Source organism: Lygodium microphyllum, chromosome 8 (assembly GCF_053477565.2).
Source record: "Lygodium microphyllum isolate KBCC chromosome 8, Lygodium_microphyllum_v1.1.10, whole genome shotgun sequence".
Classification (NCBI taxonomy): Eukaryota; Viridiplantae; Streptophyta; class Polypodiopsida; order Schizaeales; family Lygodiaceae; genus Lygodium; species Lygodium microphyllum.
Window position 1 is genome coordinate 87567254 of NC_141142.1, and position 8039 is coordinate 87575292.

Consider the following 8039-nt stretch of genomic DNA (forward strand, 5'->3'; position numbering starts at 1 on the left):
AGCACAAAATGCACCGAAAATTGTGGGGGCTGCTCTGTAGGCCTTCTGGCAACCCCTCTACTACACTGCTTGATTTGGAGCTAGTGGGGTCAAGAACAATGTCCCAAGGTTGGTTGATGCTGGGGAGCAGCCTCAAGTAAGATCTTGGAGGTTTTTGGGGCAAGCAGCCTTGGCAGCTTGTAGGAGAAGAGAGAGAAGGAGGACTGGGGCAAAAAGTAACTATGGTTTTTCCTCTTCCAACTCCTGAAACTCTAAACTCGGTCTGGAACCCCTAAAATTTGCATGAAAAGAAGTGAGGACCTGCTATGCCTGAAGCTCTAATACCACTTGTAATGAATGAAGTTGAGAGAAGAGATGAGAGGAGCTGAAGAGAGAGAAAGAGAGCAAGAAGAAGAGGAAAGAAGACTAGAAGGGGAGAGAGAAAGATAAAAAAAGCAGAGAAGGGAGGAGGAAGCCATGGAAGCTGAAGATGAAGGTGAAGAGTATGTTCTTGATAATAATTGGTTGCCCTAATCTGAGACTCTTATACCTTATATACCCCGATCAATGTGACTGGGTGTCTAACCCCTAGTTTGTATGTATCACGCTTGTTATATAGTTCCGCCTCCTTCTCTCTTTGACTTTCAAAATATTATATTGTTTATGTGATGATAGTTGCTATGAAATAAGCTCCTCTACATTTATTTATTTTTGTGGGTTTTCTTTGTCTGATAATCTCCTCAACACAATGCAAAACACATTAGTTATCTACCATCTATCTACCATGCATAATGCAACTAGTGTCACATGTATACACATGTGCAATGAGTCACAAATAATTGAACAAATAGAAAAATAAAATCCACAAAATAAAATAAATACAAATGATGTTATTTTCATAGTAATTATCATAACATTGCATAAGTGTTGCATGATTCGTGACTTGTTGCACGCAAACACACATGTGACACTAATTGCAGTGTCCCTAGTATATAGATGGCAAGGAACTAATGTGTTTTGTGTTGTGGCTAATGGTTGATTGACTATGATGTAGAGATTGTAGCTTTGATGAATTTTGACATCTCAAGCAAGATTGCCACCTTGAAGGTATAGTGTATATGAAGTGTGGAGTGTGAAGACTATGAAGACAAGAGAAGGACTAGTCAAGAGAATGAAGGTAGCATCAATTTCAACAAGGGGAGTATGAAGATGATAGTGGCGGTAGTGATTATGGTAGTTGGATGAGGTAGTGAAGCTTGAGGAGATAAACTTGGAGTGGTTGTGTAAAGAATATGAACTATTTCATGGGGTCGGAAAGTGTGGTAGAGGTTGTACATGTGTGTAAATGTGTGGGGATGGCTCATGGGTTTGGAAGTTCTCCTTGCAAGTTGTGAGGTTTCAAAATTGAGTCCTCCCCAAGGGTTTTCTGAGAGCTTCTACTTTTCCACTTGCTTTGAAGTTGCAAAGGAGTGTGATTACCATGCTCTCAATGTGTGAGCCTTGGATGGAGAGTTTGAATTTCTTGGATGTAGTTTATGGTTCACTTCCATTTTTGAGTGTTTAGAAGTTCACCTAGAGCTTTCAAAATTGTGCTATGGTTGTTTTGCAAGTCCTTTTTCAGAAACTCTAGGATTCTCATCAGTTCTAGGTTATTTATTGGGGACATGATAGGTTGTGTGAGGAGTCATGTTTACACTTGGGGCTAGCATGCATGAGTACAAATGTGAAATGAAGTTTGAATCTCGTGGTTTCTTTGTGTTCATTGTACTTAAAGAGGTCTTTCCCAAAGAGCTATCCTCCTAGAGTTGTAGATATCAAGTTCATTCAAGAGTGAATTATATTATGGATGCACCATGATATACCATGTTCCACACTGGTCATGTTTAAAGGATATGTATACTTTGTCTGTATGAGCACTAACCTTTATTCTAGTTGTTAGATCTAATTGTGGTGTGTTGCAAGTTGTATGCCCTTGCAAGCATTACAGTGGTGGGTAATGCTTTATATCTATTTTCTTTTTAGTAGTGTCACGAGGACTACTAAGAAGATGTGGGGATTACTAGAGTAGGTAGCAATGTTGTGAATGAGAAGGGCATTAGAGGACTTGCCAATGGAATTTGTGTGGTAGAAGGCCATGTCACTAGATTTCTACATCCATCTAAAATCAAGAAAATTGATGATTGATAATATACTCAACCATCTCCTCTTAGATGGGGGCACCAAATGAAAGCATAGACATCTATCATGTATTTCTCATGATTTGTTCTCTCTTTGAAAATCAGCTTTTGGATTTTGTAAGGATGACCATGACCTCATTGACATTTACTAAATCACAAATAAGAACATATATAAAAAAATATCACATTGACAAAATAAATAACATATTACATATTATAATAATATATCATCATATATACGCAACAATCTATGTCTACCTCTAGCTTATGTTATGCATCCATTTAACCTAGCCTATGTCTACATAGGTATGGCTAAGTGTAGGCTAGGCTAGATGTAGCATAGGTTAGGTTAGTGTGATGGTTTAGAGAAGGCCACTACTAGAGTTGTAGGCTTGTTTTAGGAAGCCTCCATGAGTGGGAGATAAGCCCAAGTCTTCTAGACATAGAGTCTAATCAATAAGAGCCTAGTTATGGCCTACCTATATTCCTTATTGGGGCTATGATAAATTATGAGAAGAAATAGAAGTGGGAGATGATTCCTAGGATGATTATCATCCTCTTATCATGGCTAGAACTCAACCTCCTCCTTCTTCTTTTTTTTGGTGATGTGCGATAGCTTGATATGGTAGACTCTTGTTGATCTCTAGGAAGTGCTATCATGATAGTTTAAGGTTCACAATTACGAAGATAACTTGTCTTTGAATAGGATTTCTAATGATTTCTTAAATTTAACTTTCATATTACTTTATAAGGTGCCGATTATTCTTATTCTTCTAACACTATTCTACCCATTATTTGTGCTTACATGAGACTAGCTCTTTTTTCACCAAGATTATCTCAACAATTAACTTTGATCACAATTCAAGCAAGCATAAGATAATCATTATTAGTGAGGATGTCCAATCAAGGGAATGGTTCAAACATTTGAAAACTTGAAGAAGCAAACATCATGGCACCAAAGAGACGATATAGCTGGAGTAGGTTGTGAAGTTTCATGAGCAAGCCAAACCCCTCCAACCTCGTCTAATATCCACGTGTCATGTTTCTTTCACTAACATATGAAAAAAGGTTAAGTGATTTACTTATAAATTGTAGTCATCTTGGAATAAGAGTTTCTAGTGGGACCCCTTGTTCAAGAGGGCCATGGGACACCCAAACTAAACTTTGGGAGTTTTTTTGCACAAAGGAGCAACTTCTCATCAAGTTTGATGCACCATGATAATGTGAATAGTAGGATTCAATTATTTCGTTGAAAATTAAGAAAAGGAGGAAGGGAAATTGAGTCTAGTCAAAATAATTAATGGTTTAGTTGTACTTCAACATTATTAAGATTCCTAGAATCCACATGAAAAGTAGATTTAGATTCAAAAATGTTATAAAGAAAGGAGAAATTGCAAGTAGAGCTCTTTATACAAAAGCTCTAATTATGAAGAGATCCTTGTTAGAAGATATACACCTATTTGGAACCCCATAAAGAGTACTATTCAAGGTTAGTGCAATCTATTCCTTTTTAAAAATTCCTTAGAAATAGACAAGGGTCATAATCTTGTGCTAGTAGACTTAACTATGGCTTAGGCATGGTGAACTGAACATTGTTTTCAAAGGAGCTATTTTTCCCTCAGATTGTATGGAAAGATTGCTTTCTCTTAGTCTATGCTTACCAAATAAAACTCAAAAGGTTGCATCCTATACAAGTGGTTACGAGGGAACAGATTGACTCCCCCAAGTCACCCATCAGAAGTTCCCTCCCTAGGATATCCACTCCACTTGCTAGGCCTAGTGGTGCAAGTGATAGGTCTCCTCATAGATCTAGCTCCTATTTAGGAGTTCATGCACATAGTGAACTAGGGAAGCTATGGTGATAATCTCAAGATATCCTGGGAATAAATAGATCTGTATGAGCCTAGAAGGAGCAAAGCCCCAGAAAACTCTATACTAGTTAATGGGTGAGTATGGTGGATTGCATTTGGACAAGAGCCCAAAGCATGAGTTAGATATGGTCGATTGGGCTAATAGTATTATATGAATCTTCTATTAATAAAAAATGTTTTTAAAGAAATATTGCCTCTTGTATTTGTATCAATGCTTAAGTTATGCAAATGAACTTGTGTCATGAGAGGCTTAATTAAGGAAGCTATCTTTACATGTCACAAATAATGTGGTAGGATAGTTAGAAAAAAGGCAAACTATGTAGAGTGTTGGTGAGTGGGAAGTGAGAGGGTAGATTCATGGTGAGTTGATCCTATGGTTGGGTGGTCTCAATAAGTTGAGAGGCTTCTCTTCACATCAGATAGGATTAATTAGGGATAAAGCAATGGACTAACCTAGAGTCTAGACTTATATCCAACTTAGTGTCGTTTTACGGATTGATGCTGGGATTATGATGTTGGAGATGGTGTTGACATTAGGAATGACGGGTCACCATAGTCCACGAAAAGCTTTTTCTTTTAATTCTTAGGTTATTACACTAATGAGTATATGCTTCCTATTGTATTCATATCACTATAATATTGTTTATCTATTAAGGTAGCAAGCTTGAACCATCGTTATCTTACATATATTTCTAATTAGACATGCATTTATTCTTTAACATAAATTTTTGCATATCTAAATACATCCAGGTATTCATATGTATAAATTTTTTAATTTAAAACTTATTAATATTTACAATTTCATTCAATATGATATTAAGCTTATATATTTATATTAGCTAGGTACTTTTTTCTTCATATCTTCAAATTTTAGCTTAGCATCACTATGAAGTAAACACCCTAAATATTCTTTACTAGAAGTTATCTATGACATTATGCTTTCATAGGTTGCTAAGCTAGTACTATTGACACCATTCATGCTAGACAATCTCATTGTGCAAGGCCATTTATCTATCTTAGCTCAAGTTCAAGACATGATTGCTAAAGTCCAACGATCTTTGTCTACTCATGTCAATAAGAAAAGAAAGGATAGGAATTTAAAGATGATGATTTAGTATGACTTTGAATTGAAAAGAGAAGATGTAAGTCTCTAGAAAGGCATCCAAATATCATTAGCTTACACTTTTCCTAGTGTACACAAATTTAATGACAATGTATTCCATTTGGTCATCCCATCTTAGTGACAATGTATTGGTTCCTTGAAACCATTTAGAGATACCCCACCCATAACATCAATTGTAGATTATCCTTCATTACTTGAAAATTATACAAAAATCTTAGTTCCTAAATTATTTTTAACCATGATAAGACTACTACTTGTATAAGTATTGTGTATCATATATATTTAGAGAAATATAAAAATCATTATGTTGAATAATTTAGTGGATTCAAAAGTCATCTCTTACTCTAACTTATGATTATTTGATATTTGCATATCACTTACAATCATATTGAATTGCAAGTCAAATGCAACTTCACTACATGAGGCAGTGTTTGAAAAATCCGCATATCCTTATTTTCATAGTTTATGTGCAAATGTGCTACTTGAGGTAGCGCATATTGATTGCATTTGTTTTTATGTGATGGGATTTATATTTTTTACTTTCCCTCATTGGCCTAGTGCAAATCATTGCATGAGGCATCACTTGCATGTGGTTGGCCACTTATGCTATTTTGGTTCCTTTTTAATCAGTATAGAGAATAATTGCTTTTTAGAACCCCAAGGTGATATTATAATATTTAATGTGGTTCTTTTAAATGAAAATAAGTTGAAATTCATTAGACTTATTTTTGTGGATTTTATAGTTATTTTCTATTCACCACATGATAGTGACTTACTATGTGTATGACACTTGTCACATTATGTTAGGTGGATAGATGGGATTTACTATATGTTATATTTCTATTGAATAGATTATTAGTAGACAAAGTAGTATGAATCAAGTGATTTTTTATATTTACTAGTGTGATGTCTTTGTTATGTGAATTATTATTTTGGCACCAATGGTGCACAAATTATTATTCATCAGAATGCTTATTATTTGTACATGAAGCATATTCATTACTATAGTATGGTATTTTGGCAAGACAAATGCTCTATAAGGTTAGAAGCATGGTTTAGACCTTGCAAATTATTAGAGAAACTAAGATGTTTAAAGTAAGAAAAGCAAAAGTCCAAGAAGATAGGTGCAACTTACTATTTTGAACACAAAAGTAACAGGGTTGTGCATAAAACTATAAAATAGGGCAATGAGATACATTTGTGTCTCACTCATTTAAGATTGGATTTTAGAGCTTGAAGAGTCATTTTGAGGGTTATTGCATATTTTGGATGCAATGACAATGCCAAAATGTCAAGATTTGGCAAGAAAACTCTACAACTATTGTAGCAACCTTCAAGAGGCCTCCTCAGACACTATAACCTCACTTTACTATCAATATTTGTATGTCCTTTGTATGAATGCATGAGGTATGGATGTGTGTGTGTGTGTGTGTGTGTGTGTGTGTGTGTGTGTGTGTGTGTGCGTGCGCGCACGCACATGTGTGTGTAACTCAATATTTCCATAATAGTGGATGACAACGCATCACTTTTATGATAGTAGATGCTTAGAGGAGGTTGGGCCCTATCGTGCCTTTTTTCTCTATTCTTTCTAAATATATTAACTTATGTAATTTTTCAAATGTCATATGAGATTGTAAGTATTTAAGTTTGAGATACTAGGTTCGCTACATGATTTGCTTTGCAACACTAAGAGACACATAGTTCTTCTACTAAGCGACACAACTTTGCATGAGAGAAGGCCAAGGGAATATTTCTCTTTTAGTTTCTATTCACTTTTCAAGTATCTTGTGGAAGCTGTACCAAAATCCACCCAATTCTTCCTCTTTGTCCATAAATATTTTGCAGAGTTGATTTTGAAAAAAAAAACACACACACACACACACACACACACACACACACAATATCATGCAAAAGCTTTGTCAACATTTTTCCTACCTCTTCCTCTCTTTTCCACAATTATGTGGAAGATCTAATATAATCATCCTAGATTTTCCTCATTTTCCATAACTTTGTAGGAGCTTTGTGGGACTTACTTGAGGACGATGGTTTCCAAAATACATCATGAAGAAAAAAAGCCCATGCACTTTTAGGGAAGTTGAAGTGGTACTCTAACAATGGACCTGAATAACATCTTCGAGGATGCAAACCCCGGCATACATAGTCATGATAACTAGGTTTGAGTCATTTATGTAACAGATTTTATGCAAGTTAAAAGGATTACTTTAGTATACATTATTTGTTGCTTAGAAAGGAATGGTTTCATTCTCTTATGTATGACTGCTTGATGAGTATGAGTGTGATCAATAAGAAGATTCAAGTGATGATATGGCAATTGGATTTGTGGGACCAATGATACAACTATAGAAATGCTCAACTAGCCCCAAGGTCCTACTAGTTGAAGAGAGAGATGTTAAGTTGCTTGGTATCCAAGGCCGAGAACTAAGTGGTGACATAGGCCAAGTACATTGTTGTTTAATCACATTAGGTGGAGGATCTTAAAGGGACTCTAAGCAAGTAAATTTCTCCATGACCTATGATAGGGATGTGAGAACTTCATGATCCCCATTGCCTATATTGGGATGAAAGTTCTTGAATCCTAGATGGAGGTGCAATGACTTCATGGGAGTTGAAATCCGAAAAGGACTATACCGAATAAAAGGAATTGGTTTCTATATCATTTGATTGATTGATTGATGTGTTATGCCTAAAGGATTGTGTAATGAAATGTACGTAACATGTTAATTAATGATGTTGTTTGTATATGCCAAAATAATGTAGTAACACAAATTGCTTAGATAACTAAAGCTTGTTAGGTGTGTGAAAGGGAAATCGGGTGTATGGAGGTCTTGATGACCTTATCTTGTGGACAATTACACTCAATTAGTTGGG